At 42.3% G+C, this 26,527-nt stretch overlaps 1 pseudogene; it reads left to right on the top strand.

Annotated features, from left to right (window-relative positions):
* Positions 1-24,653: 24,653 nt before the first annotated feature.
* Positions 24,654-25,556, top strand: LOC149243215 (sucrose synthase 4 pseudogene; annotated as a pseudogene).
* Positions 25,557-26,527: the final 971 nt, after the last annotated feature.

Here is a 26,527-nt window from a genome sequence, read left to right as displayed (position 1 = left end):
AGCTTGAATTGAACTCGGGCCACTTCTATCTTGGCATCGCGGACACCTGCTACAAGCTTCTTGATCTTGGTCTCAAGTGGTGCTTCCTTTGGTATGTGAAACTCTGGCACTGTCCTGTAACCTTCTACCATAGTGGCCACCAACTGGGCACTCTGTGCCTAGATCGTTTCCTTTACCTTCAATGCCTCTATCTTTTCTGTGAACATCTGCTCATTGTTCACCTGATATTCAATTATGAGGCTGAGCGCGCACTACCCTCGTGCTCGCAACTCCGCTGTCACACCTGCCTGCAGCATGTGAAGGTACTCGTTGGTGAGCACTATGAGGTTGAGGCTGATGTTCTTTAGATTACTCATTATGACCTTGTCATCGGATTCTTCTGTGCTCAAAGATCCTTCTGGTAGTGTGCCTGCTCATATATCCACTGATCTAACCATTTCTGCGCCGTGACTGGTCCCTAGTGCCAAGCTCGTCTATGCGGGACTCACCTATCCTACGCCCACCTAGATCCTACTGGTTTAGATTTGCAGCTCGCGCAGATCCTTTTGAAGAGTACTGAGCGACTATAGGTGCTTCTCTTCGAACTGCTACAACAGTTCCACTGTGGTATCACGCACTTTGTCTCTGATCTCGTCGAGATCACCTTCTGTGAGTGTGATGGGATCCAGTGGTGGCTTCATCTCTTTTGACTTCTTCCAGGGTACCTCCTTCTACTGTTCCCTATACCTCTTCACCCAAAAAGGGGTGCTTTGTCCTTCATCTCTGCCACCTCCTTGGTCTAACTACTCCTCTTCCTTGGTCTATGACAAAGGGGATTTACCGCTCCGCTCAAAGCCGCACTATTCCTGTTCGATCTGCTTCTTCACAGCATGCTCTTTTTCTAGCCTTGCCTTCTCCATGACATCCTTCCTTCGCTTTTTGGCCAACTGCTGGACTGCTTACTTTACTTTCTCCTTCTTTTTCCTCTCTGTGGAACTCCCCGTGCCTTTGCTACTACCTATGGCCAGATTGGATGGAGAATGCCAATCTACCAGCCATCACTTGATAATCTCTTGAATAGAATCATCTGTAATAAGGTAAGGCAAGTTAAACCATTTTTGTTGTGGATCCTTCCACACCCTGATATATATGTGATGGAAGTCTGCCTTAAACTCTGCGTACTCTGATAGCTGCTCAAACACTGTTAGGGAAAATCACGGCTTCTGGTTGATGGCCATGTGAATGCTCGCCTCCATCAACACCTAGAAAAATTTGGTCTCCGTGACCTGCGCGACGTCCTTGGTGGACCCCAGGGAGGCAAACTATGCAGCCTCTGACAATCCTTTCCCCAAGGGAAGAAACTGGATATCCTCCGGCAGCTCTCAAGCTACTAGCACTATGGAGAGAAACAACCATGCGTAGTGGAAGTTTTTTCTCTCCTCCTAAGCCTCACGAAAATTTGTGAGGAACTCGCTACATAGGTAGTGCGACCAGTTAAACTGCATGCCTTTCGCGCACTATGTAGCTAATGAGATAACTGGAGTTGGAACCTCATCCACACGACATTTCCTCATGACCTTATTGACGAGGATCTGTGTGGCAACTTGCATTGCAGGGTCACTAGTAGACATGATGGAGTACCTGCACGGCTTCTTAATTAGCTTGAACTTCTCCTTCATCCTCTTCGCCAGGTCGCACTCACTAGTTTTCCGCCAAACTCCTTGGCCGAATTCAAGCTAGAATGTGGTAGGAGCGTGATCTGATGGATCAGCATGTCTGTAATTGGGATTGGTGTGCTCAGCCACAAACATCCATCATGTACTAGGGTCAACAACTGCTTGATAAAAATGATGTTGATGTTGGAGAGGTGATAGTGGGACACCCATAATAGGTTCAGTAACCCTGACTGATTCACTCAGTGACTCCATTCGACTGGCTCCAACGTGGTGACACCAGATTCTTTATAGTACAACCACTTCATATAGTTCTCTGTCAGGAGGTGGGGGAACCTCTCATGGTTTGCCAAATCCCACTCTTTGATTTTCAAATGAGGAATCCATGCCAAGTGCGGGCCTTCAAAGGTAATACTTTCCGATAGTAGGGGCATATTTAGGAGGAATTTCCTTGCATCTGGGTCCTTAATGACCTTCACCTTTCCCTTGCGTGGAGGGATGTAATCTGACAATTTGGAGATGGGCTCCACGCCCTCGACATCTATATCCTCTGCGCCCTCTTTGGCCTCCAAACCCATAACTTTCCCCCTATCCTTCATCAATTGTTTATCTTTCTTCTGAGCCTGGGTAGTAGAGTGCTTCCTTGGTGACTTGCGCATCGGCATTGGCCTTTTCTTCTTGTCTTTCTTGGGCTTGGGATTCTCACACACTGGAGTGGGCTTCGACCTAGGTGACCTCGGTGCCCTAGGCACAGGAGCCAAAGCCTCCATGCTTACAACTTTTCGAGCCGCTCCTTCGGAGGCAACAGTTCCTTTGGTGCTTGTAGTCTCACCTGGTCTGGACCTGGTGCTGAGAATGACCTGCTAGGTATCGTTAGGTAACCTGAAAAAATAAAGAGCTCGTGACTAAATCTATGAAAATGTGAGGATTCATAAACAACGCACATCACAGCTAAAAAATTCTAAGGATTCAAAGTGTTCTCTGCTAGATGGCCACGCGTAATTTATAGGCAAATTCGAATTCAAATTCGACCATTCCCCCCAAAATCCATTAATAAATGCAGATTTTGTGGCAGATCTCCAAATATTTCAGCCTTAAATGCCTTAAATGCCCCCCCCCCACTCATCTTAACTGTCTCCTTCTTGTCAAATCATGAACAATGACTATAACAATCATTTTCTCGCTGTATTGTGTGGTATCTCCCCTCATAATATAGATCCCTCTGTGCACCTTCTGATGCTGTGACATCATCCTTCTCCATGTAACCCTTCTGATGCGTAGTTCCACCAACCGGGCAGTGTAGTTTATAGTCCCACACTTCCTTGTAGCTACCTAGAGTACTAAGACTGTCCTGTCATCATGTAGTCATTGGGTCGGATCCCCTATGTATGGATTCAACTAGCTTCCATTTACCCTTCCCGGAAATGGTTCTCCATTCAACTTTGCAAGCTAAACTGTGCCACCATCTATAATTTCCTTGATGACATATGGCCCCATCTAGTGCATCTGAAACTTTCCTGGAAACTTAGTGAACTTGCTATCATATAATAAAACCAAGTCATTTACCTTGAAGGTGCGTAGTTTGATGTGCCGATCATGCCAAGATTTTTCGCGTTCCTTCTAAACTTGCTGATGGAATCTAGCCAAAAACCTATCTTCTTCGAGCTCCATTAGTTGTGCGAGCCATTCTTCTAAGGCTTCGTGGTTCGCCATTCCTGTAAACGTTGCTATGCGAATACTTGGTACAATATATTCCATTGGCATAACATCCTCTACACCATAAACCAATCAGAAGGGTGTCTGACTTGTTAGCTTTTTGCAAGTAGTTATATATGCCCATAATACTACTGGTACGCGCAAGTCCCAATCATTCCGCTGCATGTTGAAAATCTACGTCAGCACATTCTCCAATATCTTATTGAAAGCCTCAACCGTTCCATTGGCCTGAGGATGATATGGTGTACTTTTCTGATGGCAAACCTGGAACTCTTTTGTTAGCTCGCTGATCGTTTCATTGAGAAAATGTGTATCATGGTCACTCATCATACCTTTGGGCAACTGAACCTAGTCAACACATATTCAAACAAAAACTTTGCTATTGTTGCCCCTTTACAGTCCTTCACAGGCTGTGCCTCCACCCATATCGTCAAATATTCTGTTGCGGTGATGATGTAGCATGCACCTGTTTTCTCATCTGGGGGTTGATCGGTCCTAAAAAATCAATTGCACATTTCTCAAATAGTTGCAATAACACCTGCAGATTCAGTGGCAGCTCATCCCTTCATGATGGCCTGCTTGTCATTTGACATGCATCACATGCCTTACAATATGCTTTAGAATCTTTATGCAACGTCGGCCACCACAACCCAATGCGCAAAACCTTTTGTGTTGTCGCTTTCCCTGCATAATTCCCTCTCACAGCTCCTCCATGAGCTTCAACGAGGATACTATTTCGTTCAAAATCGGGCACAAATCGTCGAAGTATCTCATCTGATCCCATGTTATACAAATGGCCTGCAATTACTTAGAAATCAGCTGCACACACCACCAACTATTTCTTCTGTTAACTGGTGTATCCTTTTGGAGCCACCCGTGTAGTCAAGAAGTTGATAATGTTTGCAAAGTGGTTGTCTGCTACACGCACCGCAAAGAGCTATGCATTAGGAAGCACTTCCTCCAAATTAGTAGGCTCCTCTCCTATCTCAATGTGTGACAGATGATCAGTTCCTGCATTCAACCTTCCCAGCTTGACAATTACCTCAAAATCATGTCCTTGGAATAACAACAACCATATGCATATTTCCCCCCCAACACATGCTTATTCACTAAGTACTTCAAGGTAGGGTGGTCTGTGTACATTTTGAAATGTCTGCCCAATAGATAGTGCCTGAACTTTTGGAGAGTGTACACCATCACCAATCCCTCGTGCTCTATGGTCGAATAATTCTTTTCAACCTTTGACAACTTCCTACTCACAAATGCTATAGGATGATCCAATTCTCCTTCACCAACCTGTGTTAGCACTACTCCCAACGCAATACACAAGGCATCAATGTGCACATGGAATTCTTTCTTCCAGTCCGGGAAGACCAAGATCGACGCGGTAACCATTTTCTCCTTCAAGACATCCAGACTACGCTGACATTCTTCATTCCAACATAATGTAGCATTCTTGTTTAACAACTTTTCCATGGGTGCGGTAATCTGAGCATAAGCCTTGATGAATTTTTGATAATACCCGGAATGGCCTAGCATTGCATGTAGCTGTTCAACACTCCTTGGGGCTTCCAAATTGATTATTACCACAATATTGGTAGGGTCCACCATGAGTCCTTGCCTGCATACCACATGACCCAAAAAAATCCCAAAGGGGACACAAAACAAGCACTTCTTCAGGTTCATTGTAATCTAATACCTTAGGCATGTATCCAACATTAAGGGCAAACTGTCTACATGGTTCTTAGCTAGCCCAAACACTATCCAATCATCGAAATAGACCTCCAATAATCTGTGAATGAACTCTTTAAACACTGCGATGACTACAAAAGAGAATATTGTCAGTGCATTCTTGAGTCCAAACGGAATTACTGTATACTAGAAACAACCCCATTTCATCGTGAAGGTTGTCTTATTCCTATCCTTTGGCGTGATCTTAATCTGAGGAGTCTAAGCAATATGTGTCTGGGAGGGAGTTTTTAGTTTTTTAGGGCTAGTCTCTTTAAGATACTGATCCCAAATCACATCTAGATTTTCTTCTATCCTAACCTTCTCTATCTTTAATTCGGAAGGTGTTGATGTTTGAGTTGCATGAGTTACATCTTGCCTCTAAGATGTGCTCATTCCCATGTATTATTCCGTGCTCTATTGATTTAGTTTCAATAATTCACTGGGAAAATGAGAAATCCTTTTAACCTTGTATTGATGAAACTGCACTAATTCCTCGGGACTAAGCTATGCTACTACTTTTTCAATGTGTGCATAATCTGAGGCGGATTCAAAGAGATTGTCAAATTTATTAGGTTCATTTGAAAATTGCTTGATCTTTGCCTGTGTTGTAATATTTTTGGTAGTATCGATGGGATCATACTGTCGATTTGGAATGGTTGGAAGGTTCATCAGCTAGAGTTCCTCCATCTCCTTAGTAACATTTTTGAAATTCTCTAAGGATTAGACTCCATAGTGAAAGGGGAAAAAAGGCCACATTGTCTTTTTGCTTTCCTTCATGAACTTAGATATGTCATTTCCCACAGTCTGGTAAGTTATTTCCCAAGCTATGAGCTTATAGGGGACATATAGGGGCAAAACATGAGGTTATGAAAGGCTACCAAAAACTTGAACATATGTAAATGATTCCTTCCAAAACCATCTTCCAACTGATAAGAGGTCATTGTTGCCTTCATCAGAGATTATAGGGCACTCCTCATTGAAAACAAATTGGTGGATAGGAGGATGATGCCATGGTTAATCTTGTAAAAATGGGGTTGGTATTTTGGCTCCTAAAGTAGATTATGGTTACAAATGTGAATATGAAAAGTGTCTCAAATAGTCTATTTCCATCCCATGGATGGGAAATCTGAAGTAAACCAAATACAATCCATAATGTAGTCACTCATGTAGAATGGGGGAACAATATTTTTAGAAAAAAAATTGTGTTTTGTCATATATTCTAGGATTTGGGTACTTAAGTTATTGGACAGAATAGTTCCCCACTACATTACATAGCTATCAGAGACAACTTCAATCAGGGGTACCCATTGGTCTGAAAACTTCTAGGTATTGGCATAGCCAAACAATCTACACATCATTGCAGAAACATAACAATAGGGTCTAGCAATAGAGGCTATAACATACATACCCTTCTCCTCATGCTTATGCTTGTTTTCATCTCTTCTCCATCCTCGAATGACCTCATATTGGTCTTCATTTTCCTACATGAACTTCTCAATGAAGTCTTTATCATATTTCTCTAAGCTTGTGGGAGCTGGTACATTGCAAACAAATAATTTCCAGTGAAAGAGCCGATGATTGTCTTTCTCTTGTTCATGAAGTTCCTATCTGCGATGTTCATATGATCAACGACCCATCTGATCATATCCATATAAGGCAAGATGCTTGGCCAAGCATGAATTCTATGGAGAAACAAATTGGCAATATCATTGTATGTACTCACTGAAACAGGAACCGAGTCCTCCGTTGTGGTTGTTTTTAATCTGACTTTTGGCTCTTCATCTTCAAAAACATTATACATGACCTCCTAGCTAGAGGCCCCAGCATCAGGAGTGCATGTGGTGTCGGAAAAGAATGCAGGCATTTTTGTGACCTCAGGAGGAGGAACAACTAGCTATTGTTGAACAAGAATTTTCTTTCTGGGTTCAGCCACTTGAGACATTTCTACTAAATTTTGTTTATTAGGACTAGTGTTACACAACATTTTATCACTGTCCCTGTACTCCCCATTCCTTGATCCTGGAGGACCTCTACAGTGAACCCCACATGCTTTGCCTTCATGGAGAAACTCCCATTATGTCCCTCTTCATGAGCATATCATTTCCGTTTTGCGCCATTTCCCCTGAAACTTCTATTTTTCCCAATTTACAAGACTAGCACTAATGGCCTTTGTCTCCCCCGCGCCGATGTGCAAAGATTAGCACTATTCCCCGTGCCGATTTGTGTGACTGAGTTGTGTTCCAGTCGCGCTGGTACTTTTATGGAAATTTTTTTAAAATTAGAGTTGAAGCTTCCATCTCTAAAAGCTCCTTAATGGAAGTCTGGTAAATGGTTTGGTCGGAGGGGGTCGAGGATGACAATTTGGGCTCCTTTCCCCTATCATGATGGAACTGCCTCAAGGGATAAGTCCTTCTCCCATGAGAAGAGGATCCATCTCCCATCCATCTTTCCTATATAAACCTCCCTTCTTCCCAAGCACAAGCTAGTTAGAGTGTTGGCTGAGTGTGAGTATACTATTTTGATTTGACAAGCAAGCTATTACTAGTTGTAGCCATCTAGTTGTGTGAGGGAGAAGTGTGTTTCGTTTGGAGTGAAGCCTAAAGGGAAGAGTCTTTAAACTATTGTTGTTTCAAGTCATCATGAAGTGCTAGCAGAAGTGTGTGGAAACTTGGTCTTGTCAGAGGAAGACTGCGATGTCAAGACGAATGGTTGTAATCTCTCTTTGATATTAATATATGCAACTATCGATTGATTTCCTACATGTTCTATAATATTACATATTCGTGTCTTGATGCTTCTTGACTCATTAAGTAGGTTGATTTGCAATTTGTCTATTATTATGTTTGTATGCGAAGTTTGTCTCGTTGTTTCATGAGAAAATATGAAATTCTAGCTTGTTTCTTCATTATGATTCACATCTCTTAGGAACTAGAATTGCATCAGCATTTGAAAAGGAAGAGAATTTTTTTCATTTCGAAAGGACTAGTGCTTGTCAGGAAATTAGGAATTGGAATGCATTTTTCATTAGTTTATTTTTCGAAAAGTGAAGTAGTGAAAAATAATTTCGTTTTCAGTTGCTTGATTGTTTGCATTTGATTGAGTAGTTTCTACCCTTTCTAGTGTAGGCATTTCATTGAATTGAAAGGGCCTTGTCCCATTTAGTTGCATTTTCGGTTTTTTGAGTAGAATCGCTAAGACCTGAAAACTGAAATTTAACTCAAGTTCAACTCTAAAATGAATTCAATTTACCTAGGGCACATTTGACATTAACGATCACATCTAGAAGGTCTAGGCTAGAGACGTGTTCCGACATCTGTAAACCTAGCAGTTGTCGTTAGCTTCGGCATTAGACAATGCTAGCACAGATTTGTGCTCCCCGTACCGTCATGTATATTACGGGAGACCTCACTAGGCTAAAATCCCTTTATCCTTAGGAAGCTGAGTTTGCCACCTTGCAAATGTGATACACCGAACACAACATTTAGGGAGATCGTATTCTCATACTTCTTGGTTCGTGAGGAGGTATTCTACAGTTCATGGTTGCCTGGTAATCCTGTTTACCTAGATCATCCAGAGCAGTCATTTGATCTTTTTGACTCATTAAACTTAAAAGATCATCCGAGCACTTGTCCTTTCGAGCTCGTTTCCAATCGAAAGCAATAGAGTCATCTTTGTTTCTTTCTTGACTCTTAAAAAATGAGAGAACATCAGTCTTTTATGCATCTTAAATAAATGATTTCCCATGATCCAAAACGTCCTGTTAGATTTTTTGGACCAAATCTTGAGTTCCCTTAAAAGGAAATTTTAAGGCCTTGAAGTTATTTATGCTATCGACTAAGACAAGTTCATCGTGGCTGAACCATCTGGTTCACCCATTTCCTCTTCCTCTCCTCCATTTGAAATATTGTTTGAGGAGCCACTTACTGAGTTATCAGATCCATTTTAGGACCAAAATGTTGAACTCGCAATTGTTTTGAGTGTTCAACCATTATCATCTCATCCTCCACCTGCTTTCGATTGAAGGTCATCTACTGGTCTTGACCCAGAATCTCCAAATAATCCTGTTCGAACTCCAGAGAACTCGTCGACCACTGTCGGTTAGCTTGGAATGGTTATCTATCCTCTGAACCCTCTGTTTGACGCTGTTGAGATATCACCACAACACCCTTACAGTCCGTACGATCAACCGAGTGTTCCTTTGGAACTATCCCCTAGTACACATTTGGTTGTCCATCGTCATTTGTTTCCAGATATGGAACCCAAGGGCGATGCTCCAGTCACTTCTCCGGATGAGTCTGAAGTCTCAACTCCACACACTATTGAGGGGGAAGAATTGCAGTTGCAGTTCCCTCCTGAGGGTTTCCCTTATTCAGAAGGTATTCCCACCAGCTTGCCACCCGGCTATGTGTCTTTAGGGCACTTAGTTTTGGGCACATCGAGTGCCTCATCACTCTACCATAACTCTGTTTGGGCATCAGGCATCAGACCTACGTCAAGTCCGTTCGTCATGAACATGACCTCCCAACTAGTTGTTACTTCAGTCCTGGTGCAACCCACTGTCCCGAACACTCTTGTACCATCAATCCCAGTTACGCATCAGTTGCAACCAACAGTTTCAAAGATTGTCTCTGCCAGTTCTTCTATCCTGTTAGTCAGTGGCCAGATTGTGCCACCGCCTGGGGGGCAGAATCTAAATGTCTCTATGGTGTCAGGTGCCACTAATGTGAGTGGCTCACAAGCTCACATGCTTGGTATAAACCAACCCTCTTCTGGTATTATTTACAACCCTACTGACCCTACTAGATCAAGTAATGTCCAGTACCAACAGGTTCAGAATCCTGGTGGTCCGTTTGGATCGAACAATGTTTAGTATTAGTAGCCTTATGGGGCTCAGGTCCAATACCAAAATCCTTACATTCCATACGGTTCTCAAGGATTAGTTAATCAACCTTACACCATCCCGTCTGGGTAGTACATCCAACCTGGCTATGGCCAGATTCAGTTCAGTAATTTCCCAGGCACTGTTCAAGTACCCTTGCAACAACAAGGACAACTTTTGCAACAACCAGGGTAGCCTTTGTTACCACAAGGGAAACCTTTGTTGTAGCAAGGGCTTTCCACGCAATAGCAAGGGTAGATTATCCCGCAGCAAGGTCACCTGCAACAACCGCAAGGTTAGTCCTTCCAACAGTTGCAGCAAACCGCATAGCAGTAGATGCAATATGCTCTGCATACCTCTCAACCCATACCCTCGCAGGGCCAATCTCTACAAACATAGGGAAAAATTTTGCAACTACAAGGTTAGCAAAACCAACTTGGGCAGCAACAGCCCTTGTATACCTATCAACAAGGGAAACCCTTGCAGAGACAGGTTCAAGGTCAAGTCCTATAGCAGCAGGTGCAGAATCCTCTTGTCCAAGGCCAACAGGTTTAGAATCCTGTTGGCCAAGGGCACCAGGTACAGAACCCCTACGTCTAAGGGAAACAAGCATATCAACCTTATGCCCAAGGACTACAGGTCCAAAACCCTCTTGTTCAGGGACAACAGGCCCAACAATCCTATGTTATAGGACAAGAGGTCCTATACCCACATGTCCAAGTTCAGCGGGCTCAGCAACCTTTTAACTCATATGTTGCCTATCAACAACCTGTGCATGGATGGTTTCAAGGTGTTCTTGGTCTGAATCCTCCCTTTGGTCAAGGTAACCCACAATGGGGGCAGCCTCAGATGCCATATGGCCAAAATCCCCCACTATGGGGCCAAAATCCTTACCAGCAAGGATGGGCTCCTCCTTATGGGCCCACTTATCAACCTCCCATGCCTTTTAACACTCAATTACCTTTCTTGGCTACACTCGAGTTGTTGGATGTATCACATCTCACAAATGATCCAATTCTTCATTCACCGTACTGGCCTCTGGTGCCGTCCAAGATACCAAGTGATTGCCCCAAGTTTGATGGGAAAGCTAAGGAAGATCCTCAAGCCCACGTGATGAGATATCACCTCTCGTGCTCATCAAATTCATACGTGGTCATCTTTTCCAACGAACCCTTATGGGTGCCGCAACAAAATGGTATGTCGAGCTACCTCGAAGTACTTTTCATGACTTCAATTTGTTAGCCATGGCCTTCCTCATGCATTTTCAGCTACCAGTTCATTATGAAATGGGAACCTATCTGCTCACATCGCTTAGGCAAGACACTACGATAGCACTCAGGTACCTAAAAATAAAAAATACACTAAATATGTCAGTCAGCAAACAGAGGAAATTACCTCGCCTGATAAACACTGATTACTGGAGATGAAACCCAGTTTCTCAATGAGTAATAGAGAAGGATGGCAAAATGTATAGTTACGGTTACTTTTGAGCTTCGCCCGAACCTCAAATTGAGGGGCCAAGTACTCTCATGAAGACGAGCACCCTCCCAAAAATTGAAGACAAAGTAGGTCTGTCCGTTTTAGGTACTAGGACAGCCCATCCCAGTCACCTTGTGTAAGTACCTAGAAGGTTTGGCCACTAGAGATACCTCAAATCACAGAAATTACCCGAGGGAGACATAGTCGTATACAGCACACTATGTGGGCAGGATACCTGAGTCCCCGACTCAGTTCCGAAATCCCCGAAGGGACCCCCGATACACAGAATGCCCAAAGGAGTTGTAAGAGAAGGCGAGCTACCTTCAATCACAATCCAATGTTGTCTCGTATTTCACTCCGTTGTGAGTGGAGTGGTCCTAGTAATATGAGTGCAAAAGGATTTTTCACTCGTTAACGACACTAGTTTTGATTTTCAACCTTGGGCAGTTGACTCACATGCTTATCCCAAGGTCCTAATCTAGCTAATGTTGGTTTGCTCTAAAAAAAGAGTAACTAATTGATTTTAATGTAAATTTTAGTGTACTTGCTTATTTGTCTTCGGTAGGGGTGTTGACGTATGAATATGGTGAGACTCTCGACTCAATAAACCATGCAGAACAATGCTTTGAAAAAAAAAATCAATTTCTTATGCAAACAAGTCTTATTCTACGCATGTATCATTTCACATATTCATGGATTCGTCAATGCATCTAAAGCCATTCAACACTTTGCATAACCAAAAGTTTCTTTTCTCAATATTCCTTAATAACTATTGAACCAAAACAAAGCAGCCTACAAGTATTTCAACGGAAGGAGATATACAGTTTATCAGCTTTTCTTTCAACAAAAATGACTTTTATGAGAGAAAAACTAAAACATTTTCTTAAAAATTAAATTTTAAGACACCAAATTTGTTAGCATGATACTATTTCAGATCTTTCTTTAGCCCCTAAGACAAGTTCCCCCCCTTTTGGTTCACAAAATCTCTTGAAAAACATAGAAATGGGAGTCTAACGCTATGTCTATGTGTAAGGAGAGCTTTAGTTTGGCCACTAACGCTCCCTGTGCACAGTCAAAGAGCTTTATAAAGCTCCGTGTAGACTAGCAGCGTGCGTTAGTGAGAGAAATAGCTCAAAAAGAGGGCTTTTAGGATCAGTTTCTGAGGAGAATGCAACTTTGCAGGATGCAACAAGATATATGGTGGATCAGAAAAGGATTTGAAGAAGCGGGAAGCTCATAGAAGAAAGAGAAGATCTGAGAGGAGTCTAGGTAACCAGGAACTAGATGGTTCGATCCCCAGTGGAGTCACCAATTCACCCAATGGGGTAAAATGCACGGGATGAAAACTACCCTCAAAAGTCTTCCCGGGACCTTCGACAGACCATAAGGTTATCTGCAAAAGCTACCTATTACACACATGTTCATCTATCATACATATATTGATAGGGTATGGAAAGAGGATCACCTTTGGTTCTTTCCAGATTCGCTTGGGGATCTACATGCGGTAAGAAGAACTTCTCCTAACTGGCTCCAAGATGATTCCTACACAAAAGAACAAAGCAAACCAATCACAACATACACTTCTGACAATTAAGGTAAGAATCCGTAACAAACATGTATAAATGTATAACTTATCTACTCAACACAACAAGCATCAGAATGAACAAATAAATCCACAATATCATTGACACTTTGGAGTAGGGAACACAACTGCAGTCCTATATTCAGAATGGAAGAGTGATTACAACAACCCGTTGAATAATCCTTCCTTACCTCTTCTTCCTCTCTCTCTCTCCTTCTTTCAGCTAGCTCCTTCAAGAATATGACAGTTCACAATAGCTCTATGGGCTATCCTTCCAAATGCTCTGATCCCTTTTGCAATGGCCCTCTCATTGCTTATATAGCAATCGAATTAGGGCTGCCAAGCTCCACCTGTAGTTCATTTGGGAAAAAACCATGAACCTGCCTTGTTTACAAGCTTTTTCCCATTTGCCTTCATTCTCGGAATAGAATTTCTCCAAATATCTTGATTTTTGGAGTTTCCTTGCTTTTCTAGCACAAATTTATGGATTTAATATCTAGATATTTATGAGCAGATTCATTGGCATAACCTCTTGAACATCACTTAAGTTCACTAATGCTCCCCCTGGTCTAATAGCAAGAGTTAGCAGGGTGACTAACGCTCCTTTATGCTTGGTAACAAGCTTTATAAAGCAGGTTGTTAGTGTATGGAGAGCGTTAGTGTGGATTCTGGGCCTACAATTGTGATCATTGCTTCAGTCATCTTGTCTTTTTCCTCTGAGTTGATTAGGAGGTCAATTTGTCCTATAACATCATCCCTTTGATTGAGGAAGTTATCCTTTAATTAAGGAGATAAGGATGAGTTGTATCTGAGTTGTAATTAGTTAGCTCATTTAACGGAGTTAATTCCAATTAAATTAGTTCCAAACAGTTAGTGGAACTAAATGTGAGTTCAATCAGTTAATGCATGCATGCATGAAACTAGTGTTCTCCAGATAACTGAATATTCTCTCTTAAATAACTCATGCATGTCAATTCAGACAAAGACCCAGTTGAGATTAAAGGCAGGGATAATGTACTATCAGTTGCTAGAATATTCCTATGAGAATATCTCTTGCATGCAGAAGTAATTCATTCCTTGAGGATTGCGCAATTACTATAGAGGTCAGAGCAGTGTGTGAGGTGAGAATCACACAGGTTACAGCTGGAGGATGTAGGAGAAACTGCGCAAGGAAATAGGAGGCTTGGAGGACTGAGGAGAAGGCATATGTTTTGTCTATTCTGTCTATGAGCAACAGTGAGGGATTGTACTGAGAGCTGGGTAGCTCGAGAGCTAAAGCTTTGTGTAATCGTGAGATATTTCCACTTGTATGATAATACAGATAATGGGGTTTTTAGTTGAGGCTTTGCCCAGAGTATTCTTTTGTGTTTCATGTGTGATTGATTCTTTTTCTCTGTTATATGTGTTCTGTTTGATCTTGCTCAAAATCGATTAAGCTTCCGCAAGTTTGATTGTAGAAGTAGATTAAGTATTTTGCTTTAGTACATTGCATAATCATTTTAATCTACAGTGAGAATTTCTACATGGTATTAGAGCAAAGGTGATCAAAGCAAAGAACAATATACAAAGAAGGGAGAAGTTCGAAGTTCGAAGTTCTTGATTGCAGGTACAAAATCGATTTCTTATCACATCTCAAAGTTCACCAATGGCGTTCAATGGCTTGAGACTCGAGTATGCCCTGGATGGCAGCTCAAATTACATAGCATGAAAGGATTGCATGGAAGCGGTATTAGAAGACAACAGTTTGAAGGACTTCATTGATCAAGAAGTTCCCTAGCCAACAACAGCTAATGCCCAAGAATTGGTGGAATGGAAGAAATGTGTGGCGAGAGCTAGGAGGATTCTTCTAGAGGGAGTTCGAGACCATATTGTCTCCAGTCTCTATGTGAAGGAGACTTTGTTTTCAATGTGAAATACATTGAAGGACCTATATCAAAATAGTAGTGACCAGAGGAAGTTGGCGCTGAAGGAAAAGCTTCAGAAAATCAAGTGTGAAAAGGGCGACATGATCTCTACATATCTGAACAAGCTCACCACTTACAGAGATGAGCTTAGAAGTGTAGGAATCACGACAGCTGATGATGACATGGTGAGTCTTGCTCTCCTCGGTCTTACGAAGAGCTGGCATAGCTACCAGGACTCAGTGAATGGAAGAGAGAAACTGTCAGATTGGGAACAACTATGGTTGGATCTAATTCAGGAGGAGATCAGGAGAAGCACCAGAGATGGTTCTTCATCTAAGCATGATGATGAATAAAATTGAGCCTTAGCAAATAAGGCGTAGAAAGGGAAAGGGAAGGCTTCCCATTCCAAATTGAGTTCTTCCCATGGAGGGAAGAAGATTGACAAATCTAAAGTGAGATGCTTTAATTGTCATGAGGTGGGCCATTATGCAACTAATTGTCCATTGAAGAAATCCATGAAGGGATCCTTGACAGGATCAGATGGTGAGTCACTGGCCTCATAGTTCGAATTGGATTTTACCCTCATCACATGCATGGTTTCATCAATGGTGGGTTGTGTTTGGTACCTGGACAGTGGAGCCTCATTCCACATGACCGGTGATAAGAGTTTATTCAGTACCTTGGAGGAGAAAGACCTCCAGATGCGCATAGAGATGGGCGATGATGGAAAGTACCATGTTTTAGGTGAAGGTAAGGTTGTGTTTTAGAGGGAGCATGGATCTCCTTTCACCCTGATTGATGTAAAGTATGTGCCTGTACTGAAGAAAAGCTTGGTATCGGTCATGATGTTGAATGACAAAGGCTATGATGTAGTCTTCAATAAAGGAAGGGCGGTCCTGAGACACATAGCCACGGGTTAGACCAAGAGGATTGGGATTCGTGTGAAGAATCTCTACATGTTGGAGGTAGATGACTGTGTTGCATTGAGTTCCAAAGCAGAATTGGTGCAAAGCCAAGATATTGGCGAGTTATGGCATAGAAGGTTGGGCCACTTGCATCATGGGGCCTTGAAGATAATGCAACAGATTTCTACCGGACTTCCCAAAGGTAAACTTGAGAAAGTGGACACATGCAAAGGTTGTACCTTGGGTAAGTATGCAAAATCTTCCTTTCATGATCAAGATAGTTGAGTTGAAGCAATCTTGGAGTGAGTTCATACAGATGTGTGTGGACCATTCTTGACAGCCTCCACCGCTAAACAAAGGTATTATGTGATTTTCATTGATGATTTTTCTCATAAATGCTGGATCTATTTCATGCAGAAGAAGGATCAAACCTTCTCAAGGTTTTTTGAGTTCGAAGACTTGGTTGAGAAAGAATCAGGAAAGAAGATCAGGGCCTTGCGAAGCGACAATGGTGAAGAGTATGTCTCTCAAGAGTTTAAGGACTTCTGTGCTGCAGAAGGAATTAAACGGGAGTTGGCGGCCCCTCATAACCCACAACAGAATGGGATGGCCAAGAGGAAGAACAGAACAGTTGTGGGGGCAGCTTGGGTGATGCTGCATGACCAAGGCCTACCACATCATTTGTGGGCTGAGGCATGCAACACAACGGTTTACTTGCAGAATAGAAGCCCGCATCGCATACTTGGGATGAAGACACCAGAGGAAGCTTTCTCTAGGAAGAGACCAGATGTGGGTCACTTCAGGATCTTTGGCTCATCGAACTCAATGCAACACAGTCATCTACCTCCAACATGTAGAGATTCTTCACACGAATCCCAATCCTCTTGGTCTAACCCGTGGCTATGTGTCTCAGGACCAGAAGAAGTTAGAGCTGACAGCAAAGTAGGGGATACTTGTGGGGTATAATGATACTCCCCACAACTATCGGGTGTATTTGCCTACCAATTAGAGGACAGTGGTTCGCAGAGATCTTAAGTTCGATAAGATGAAGGCCATGCAATTTTCCCTTGAGAGGGAGCTCAAGTTGCAGGTAGAGGAGGAACTTTTGGTTCCCAAGGAGGAGGAGCCTTAGACTGATGTCGAGCAGTCACATGCAGAGGTTCCACGAGTGGAGACATCCACTCATGCAGAGTCTTCCAGAGAGGGGAGGAAATGCACAAGGGAGGTTGACAGATTGTTGATGAATGTGAGAGAGAATGTGGGAGAGCCATCTTCTTAGTGCAAACAAAGGAGGTCACCTTAGCAGTATAGTGGTTACATCGCACTTGTTGGGGAATGTGTAGAGACCAAACCATCTTCCCTTGAGGAAGCAGTGCAACAACCAGTTTGGGTTGATGCTATGGTGGATGAGTATGACTCCATAGTTCGGAATAGTGTTTGGGATGTGGTTCCAAGACCGGAGAACAAGTCAGTTGTGAGTTCCCGTTCGCTTTACAAGGTAAAGCAAGCTGCTGATGGTAGTGTGGAGAAACATAAGGCAAGATTTGTTGCCCGTGGTTTCTCACAGGTTGAGGGGATCAACTATGATGAGACTTTTGCTCCTATATCAAGGTACTCATCTATCATATCGATGTTGGCACTATCAGCATAGATGGGTTGGAAGATCCATTAGATGGATGTGAAGATTGCATTCGTCAATGGCAAGATTGAGGAAGAGGTGTACATAGAGTAGCCAAAAGGATTTGAGACCTTCGATCGTTAGTCACATGTGTGCCGACTCAAGAGAGCTTTGTACGGGATGAATCAAGCACCTTGTGCTTGGTACATTAGGATCGACAACTACTTCACCGGGTTGGGCTTAACAAAGAGCGAAGCGGATGTGAACTTGTACCACATCATGGTGGAAGGTAAGAAGTTGATCATTGTTCTTTATGTTGATGATCTGATATTGATAGGTGATAATCAGTTGATCATGTCTTTCGAGGAGGACCTTGCAAGAGAGTTTGAGATGAAATACATGGGTTTCATGCACTACTTTCTAGGCATGGAAGTGTGGCAGAAGGATGGGGAAGTGTTTGTGTCTCAAGGCAAGTATGCCAATGAGATACTCAAGAGATTCCACATGGAGCAGTGCAAGTCCATATAGACTCCTCTAGCAAGTAATTGGAGGAAGGAGGATGATACTTCAGGAGAAGTAGTAGAAGCTACTGTGTATCGATAGCTTGTGGGTTCACTAATGTACTTCATGAACCCACGACCAGATTTGTTCTATGCAGTGAACCAGCTAAGTCAAGCTATGTTTCAGCCTGCCAAGTTGTGTTGGAAGGCAACGAAGCATGTTTTGAGATACCTCAGAGGCACATCTCAATATGGGTTATGGTACAGACGGTCAGAGGGAGTGAAGCTACAGGGCTTCACATATGCAGATTGGGCAGGGAGTCCATCAGATCGGAAGAGCACATCATGAGGAATTTTCAACTTTGGTTGAGCTATAGTTTCTTATTACAGTAGGAAATAGAGGTCAGTTGCACTCAGTTCAACAGAGGCTGAATACATGGCTGCAATTCAAGCAACATGTGAGGCCATTTGGATGCAGAAAATTCTAGTTGGTTTGTGATGAGCCCCAAAAATGGATAATTATTTGGGCTCATTCAACCTCCTAATTCAACATAATCCACCATTCTCATTAGTTTATCACATGTTTTTGATTATATTTATGCTAATAGAGTGAATTGGGTTAGTCATTATGCCAACAAGTCTAATGTGTGCTTTGTGTAGCCTTTTTGGTCAATTTGGAGACAAAATCAAGGGTTGAAATGAACACTTGGCAGCCAAATTCGTGGAGAGGATTTGTAGGAAGGTGTCCCCTTCATTTATGGGCCCTTAACTCGAATTCTCCACCATTAGCTCAGAGTTCAAGGGCCACCAAATCAATTAACACAAGGGCAGCCAAGCAAGTCAAGTAGGACTGTTGTTAACTGCAAGTTTTGGGCAGCCGAGTCCCTAAAGTTTAGGAGGACTGTTGGGGTCCTCAATTTGTATAAATAAGAGGGCTTAGGGCCTCATTTCAGTTAGTCATTTTGTAGTCACTTTATAGTCATTTTTTAGTCATGTTGTAGGCAGAAGTTAGCTAGTTTGTAGTTTGATTTTTAGGCAGTAGATTAGCTTTGTTTTCAGCACATTTTCAAGTTCTCCTTGTGGATAGTTTTTGGAATGTAACATTTCTTGCTCAATAAAGATGAATCCAGCTTGGCACCAGCTCTAAATCTCTCTTAGGAGGCTGTAGCTCTTGGGGTTGGGCCCATCTCAAGTGCCCAGTACCTCCTTTGTTTACTTTCATGTGTCTTTGCTGCATTCTTAGAATAAAATCTGCTATTTAGATTTAAATCTTGTTTTGTTATTGAGGTTGTTTTTGATGAGTAAAATAGCTTTTCATGCTCAGATTTAGTTGATAGGTTGTTAACAGAGAAAGCTTCAAGAAAAGGGCCATCAAACATCTGTGGTTTCACCTCTCCCTCAGTGGGATCAGCAGCTGTGACTAGGATGACTTTGCTGCCAACAAAAACGTTGTTTTTCTTTGTCATGCAATTCTTAGTGTTGGAATCCTCATTTGCAGACGCTGATATTAGTAGTGTTTAAATGCTTCAATTGATGATTGATTACTTGCATAAGTTATCTTACGCATTTCATTTCGAATAAACTGTTGTTCATTTCCTTTTGCTGTTAGGTTAGATTAGAGTGAAGTAACTAGGTCATAGGTTTTATAAGTGTTTGTTTGTTCAGTTTGAAAAACCACTTGCAGAGTACCTGTTATCCTTCCTTACCTGCCCATACTCCATCCAACCTACCTGCTTCACCCTTCACTTAGAACCCTTACCTTACATTTGCCTTATTCGCTTACTTTGCCATGATTCTCATCTTCTTGTGCAACATCGTTTCATCCCTCCTTGAACAAATCTCACCGTCTACGCCACTCCTCAACTCCATCCACCAAGTCTTGGACCTTCTCACACCCTTATCTCACCTCCATACCCATTCCTCCATCTTTTTCCCTCCATCCATGCTCCAAAATCCCATTTCTGAACATCCTGTAGAAAAATTACAGAACATCCTGTAGAAATCTCTGAACATCCTGTAGAACCCCTGCAAATTTCCTGTAGAAGCTCACAAATGAGGTTTCTTGATAGCCAAACTTTGTGAAACTCTTTGGAAGGGTGTTAGGGACTCCTTATACCCTCTCTAAACCTTCCCAACCTTTTCCACGCATTCCTCCTCCTTGATCCACCCCTGCACAGTAAAAAGCCAGTTAAAAGCACATGCATGATAATTTTAATACCTTATTAAAAAATACAAAAAGATGTTTTCTTCAGATAGAGGTAGTCTAGAAACATGTATTTTACCTTCATAGAAGTAATGGCATCTCTTACAGTAGTTTTCATTCTCTCCTTTGCATCAGTAGGACTAGCTGGTAGAATTAGGGTTTGCTAGGGTTTGCGTTTTCCTTCAGTTTTACAATCTCTTTTCGCAAATAGATTAGCTTCTTTTGAGTTAGCTTTCATCCATCAATTAAAAAGCTTCTTCTAAGAGCTCATAGAAGTTGGCTTAAGCTCCTAGCGGACTTGTGCCAGCTGACCAGGTGACAGCTGCGGCAAGAGCTAGTACTTGTGCATACAGCACTGTCGCTTCCAAGTTTGTTACGAACTACCAGGTTGATAAAAGTAAAGACGGGAGTCCTAGGAGTTGCAACATTATTGCTGCAATACTGGAGCCCACCATCTTTTTGGTGCCGTTGCCGGGGAAGCGTTAGAGTATTGGTGACTGCTGCTTTTCTTCTATTTTCCACTACAACCTTCTGCTAAGTAGTTTATTTCATTTCCATTATGCAATTTCATTTCTGAAAAAGTAGACTAGACATTTCCTGCTTTCATAGATTAACATTTCAATTCCGCAATTTCATTTCTGTAAGCGTAGATTAGCATTTCAAATTCGCAAGTGTAGCCTAGCATTTCATTCCTGCAATTTCATTTGAGAAAAATAGATTAGTCCTTTCCTGCTTTCATTTCAATTCTGCATTTTCATTTCAGCAAGATAGTTAGTTGCAGTTCAATTTATTTCAGTTTTGCAGGTACAAGCAGAAAAAAAGCAAAATCAACCAAAAATATTTCCTTTCATGCCTGGTAGGAGTAGAGATAAGTCAGAAAAATATTTGCACAACACCCCCCACTGCTTCACACAGCCAACCTTCTCTCTTCTTCGATGGCTGTGATTAAGAAGAAGCCCTAGGTGGACATCAAGGCATATTTAAAGAACCTCTAGGGGAGAAGAAGAAGAAAACATTCCTCTGGAGCAAATGGCTACAAATAGAAATGTTGGGAGCAGTACCTTATCCAAAAACGAATTTGAAAATCAGATGGAAGATTTCAAGAGTGATATGATGCAATTTCTTGCCATGCAACTGGATACGTTGCGGATCCAAAGGAAGCAAGAGGAAGCCAAGAGGGCTTTGGCCATCTTTTGTCCCAGGTACACTAGAAAGCATCCTAGGGACGAATGTCCAATGCACTCCCTAGAAGTGTGTTTCGTCTGTGAAGAATACCATCCTACTAATCAGTGCCCTTCCTTTCCTGGAATCAAAGCTGCATATCAAAGGGCAAAAGGAGCCACTGAATCACTCTATTATATGAACCAAAGGAGGCCACATGGACCTAGATCTTACCAGCAGAAACTGCAAGGGACATCCGAGACCTATTATGGCCCCTATCAAGCCACTTTCATGCCTTCTTGGGGTCCCCCTGCTCATCCTTCCTGGTTCACACCTCCTCCTTGTTCCTTCCCAGATCCATATTATGCCCAACCAGTTGCTCATTCGTTTCATTCTTATGCTCAGCCACAACCTCAGTGGAATGCACCTCATCAGGGGTGGAGGCCCCAATACAACACTCCTCCCGCTTCTTTTCCTCCACCACCTGCTCATCCACAACCATCGCCTCCTGCTCCACCAAGGCAACCCCAAATGCCTGCCCAACCACAACCCCATCCACATCCATCTCAAATATACACCCCCACTCAGCTACCCATACCACCATTTCCAAACCTGTCCATTGGAGTAGCTCAACACAATTGCAATGTTGAGACACAACATGTCCAAATGACTCCTCTTGAGCTCAATGATCTTCACCATAGCTCAGGAAGAGTGTTGCAAAGCAGAGATTACATTGACAACATTGAAGGACCAAAGGCAAAAGAAGATTCAAAGGAGGAAATCAAAGCACCATGGGCTGCACTTGATGAAGAGAAAACATTAGAAGTAGAAATCAAGAAAGCTCCCTCATGGCTACCATCAACCGCTCCATGTAGTCAAGAGAAAAATCAGCACAAAGAGGAAGATGTGAAGGTCATGATAGAAGAAGATATGGAGAATGATCCAGATCATCAAAAGGACCAAGGATATCAAAGCTATATTGAGATATGGTTTCAGATGGTCACTAAGTTGCAGTAGTACTCTCTTCCTCAGCTATGTTTGATCCCTTCAAAGTCAAATCATTTGGTCTCTGAGATCTGGATAGCTGTCAAAGCATGCATTTCAAGCCGCCACATCATTTTATCTCTAATCTCGATGTGCACATGGCTCCATTGGAAGTATTCTTATACTTGAAAATGATTTTGTTTTTCAAGTAGGGTAGGGTAGAAAAAAAAGAAAAAGAAAAAAGAAAAAAAATGAAAATAAGAGAAAAATAAAAATCTAAGGTGAAAACCTCCTCGGAGGCGCCTTAGATTGGCTCATTGATTGAAAATCTCCATGAGGCGGTCAATGGGTTGGGAAAAAAAGAGAAAAGAGAATAAGATCTCTGGGTGAAAACCTCCCTTAGAGGTGCCCAGGGCAGGTAATTAGGGTGAAAACCTCCATGAGGCACCCTAGTTGTTTTTCAAAACAAGGAGAAAAAGAAAAAAGAAAAATAAACCTAATTTGCATTGAATAATTGCAGGTTGCAGCAAGGACGTTTCAGGTCAGGAGGATCACTCAAAACAAGGTCAAAGGAATTTTTGTGCCTTCTACAGGAAGTTCTGTATTTCTACAGGAAACATCCTGTAGAACCTTCAGGCGAGCCAGATTCGATTTTGGAAGGGGATCTAAAGCTTGGAATCTATTGGTTATGCCTGCAAGCATCCATGTTTCCATTCCTCACCCTTTTCCATCATTTTTTCCACCTCATTGTGCTTCTTTTATGAAAACTGTGTTTTCTACAGGAAGTTCTATGTCTTCTACAGGAAGCTTACAAAAAAGCCAAATTGATCTCCGAAGAGGACCCGAAGGCTGGGAATATGTCCATGAGGCCTGCAAGCATCCATGTTTCCATCCCTCACCCTTCTCCATCAATTTTTCCATGTCATTGTGCTTCTTTCCTCAAAACTGTGTTTTCTACAGGAAGTTCCTGTAGAAACTACAAGAAGTTAAAAATGGATTGAAAAAAATAGTTTGGCGAACATGGTAGCTTCCTCAAGGGTTCAGAAGTCCTCCTGCAATTTTCAAACTCCTCCTCCATCATCTCCATGCCTGCATCACAGCCCAAGCTCATTCTTTTTCACCATGCAAAAACTTGCAGAATGCTTTGAAGAAAAAATACATAGAACAGAATTTGTTTTTGCCCTAACTTGAAAACCATGCATCCATTTGCAAAACCGTTTTATGGGGAATTGTACAAGGGTGATGGAAACATGCCTGAGCAGTTTCAGCCAATTCCGGTGCACAGTTTCCAAGAAATCAGCCTCCATCACCTTCAGCCATTTTTGCATTTTCTCCATATCCGTGCATCCGTTTCAAAACTTGTTTCATGGGGAGATGCATATGGGTGATAGTAGTCTACCCAAGAAGTTTTAGCCGATTCCGATGCGTGGTTTCCGAGAAATTGATCTCTGAAATCTTCAGCCATTTTCCATTTTTCTAGAAATCTGTACATCCATTGATCGCAATTTTGCTATGGGAGATGCATAATGATGATAGGAACATGCTCATCAAGTTTCAGATCGATCCGATCTATCGTTCGGGAGTAATGGCGAAAACAAGTTTTGGTTTTGTGAAAATTCAGCAGCAGCAGCTTGAGGGTGTAGATCTGAACGTGGAAACGAACTCCTGCAGCCTAGATCCGGCCAGAGGATACCTGCACAAAAAAAATAACCACACATCAGACAACAAAAATCTTATAACATAAAGGATCCAGGCATGCAACCACAGAAACCAGTGCATGCAGTAGCAAAGAGCACCTCACAGCAGTGACATTTGACTTCCAGGTACGTGACTAAAACTCATTCCTTTGATTGCATGAATGTAATTCGGAAATAGCATGAGCAATGAGATGGTTGGGATTACAAAAATTAGTGGCCAGCTAACTGGCCACCCTCATCCAGTTCAACAGCACTCGATGGGTGAATAAGACATGTGCGCTCAACCATCTCAGGAGGAAATTGGGAAACAAGTAATGGTGACTGTTTGACCTTCAACGTGATTGATGGAGTGATCACAGGTAGGAAACATGATGATTCATGATAGCACTTCCGTCTACATGGCCAGCACATGTTTTTGCCACCTCACCACAAATCATGCAGCAATTAAAGACGGCTCGGCTGAAACTCACGAACTGTTGTTCATCTGCACTTTCCACATCCTCAACTGAAGTGTGCACAATCGGTTAACCTATCATCCTCCACTGAGTTTTTCTACCTGTTTTCGAAATTCTCCCGCATATCGGGCTCGCTCAAAGGCAGAATAACATTCTACAGGAAACGGGGGGGTCTTCTACAGGAAGTATGGCACAGCATTCTGGAGCAGAGAAGCCCAGACTTTTCTTCATCGAGTTTGGAGTTCTGAGAGAGGTGGGCTTGGAAAAAAACACTCTTCCATGCAATCAACGAATTGAAAGAATTGGTGGAACACAAAATTCAAGGATACTCCGGGTACCCTTTAGAACAGAGAAAGGAGTTCTGCAGAAATGGGTTTCTCGATTTGATGTGTGGCCTTACTTGGAGAGATTTTCAGAGGATGTATTAAATGAAGTAACGACAGAGCTAAAAGGTCAACCTGACCTGATCATTGGCAATTACAGTGATGGAAATTTAGTTGCATCTCTGATTTCACATAGACAAGGAATCACTCAGTGCAACATAGCCCATGCTTTGAAGACCAAATACCCAGATTCAAACATATACTGGAAAAAATATGAAGGAAAATACCATTTCTCTTGCCAGTTTACTGCAGATCTAATTGCAATGAATCATGCAGATTTTATTATCACTAGCACATATCAAGAGATTGCTGGAAGCAAGGATACTGTTGGACAGTATGAGAGCCACACTGCTTTCACCCTTCCTGGTCTTTATCGTGTGGTTCATGGAATTGATGTTTTTGATCCCAAATTCAACATTGTTTCTCCTCGAGCAGACATGCAGATTTATTTCCCTTATACAGAGAAGCAGCATTGTCTTACTGCTTTACATGGTTCAATTGAGGAACTCTTGTTCAATCCTGAACAGACAGCTGAACACATGTGTATTTTGAATGACCATAAAAAGCCCATTATCTTTTCTATGGCAAGACTCGATAGAGTGAAAAACATGACAGGACTGGTTGAATGGTTTGCAAAGAACAAACACTTGAGGGATACTGTCCTCCACGTTCTGGGGAGGAAACCATATACAGAATTCCCATTTTGATCAGTGCACAAGCCAAAACAGAGCGTGAGGAAGCAAGATATTGAGGCAGAGAAGAAAACTAAGGGTAAGGAAACTAAGGGAAAGAAAACCTAGGGCAAACCATCACAAGAAAAGCCACTGGAAAAGCAAGAGGAAAAGCAAGAAAGAAAAGGAAGGAAGAAACAAAGAAAAAAAAAACAAGTTTAATCCTTGGAAATTGTTGCAGGTTGCAGGAACACAATGCGGAAAGGGGGCCTCCCAACACAAGCAGAAGGGTCCCTACCAAGTTCCCAGGCATACTCACATCCATCCCCTCCATGAACACTCATTTTTTCAGGGTTCGGACACAATCTAGTCATGGTTCAACCTTCTACAGTAAGCTACAGGACTTTCTACAGGAAGTTTTGTATTTCTACCAGAAACATCCTGTAGAGCCTTTGGGCAAGCCTGAATCGATTATGGAGAGGCATTTGAAGCTTGAAGTCTGTTGAGGAGGCATACAACCACTCTTTTCTTCCATCCTCCACTGGTTTCATCTCCTTTCACCACCATTGCCACCATCTGATTGAATATACTTGCACAATCATACCAAAGCTGAGAATTCTCTAGGAAAAGGAGCAGGCAGTGGGAAGAAGCAGAGAGAAAAGCATGGTTTCCTGACCGCGAAGAGGACAACACTTCAGAAGCTTGGCATGATAGGGAGGCCACCAGGGCCATCAAAGACAAGGAGATAGATTGTTTTCTCAGAGGATGAGCAACACTTTCAGTAGGGGGTGATGATGAGCCCCAAAAATGGATAATTATTTGGGCTCATTCAACCTCCTAATTCAACTTAATCCACCATTCTCATTAGTTTATTGCATGTTTTTTATTATATTTATGCTAATAGAGTGAATTGGGTTAGTCATTATGCCAACAAGTCTAATGTGTGCTTTGTGTAGCCTTTTTGGTCAATTTGGAGACAAAATCAAGGGTTGAAATGAGCACTTGGC

The sequence above is a fragment of the Pinus tabuliformis genome, chromosome 8, assembly GCF_031772625.1.
Source record: "Pinus tabuliformis cultivar Carrire ecotype Pingquan chromosome 8, CPIR1, whole genome shotgun sequence".
NCBI classification, from domain to species: domain Eukaryota; kingdom Viridiplantae; phylum Streptophyta; class Pinopsida; order Pinales; family Pinaceae; genus Pinus; species Pinus tabuliformis.
Note: the sequence above shows the minus strand (reverse complement) of the source record. Positions and strands in the feature narration are given on the sequence as shown.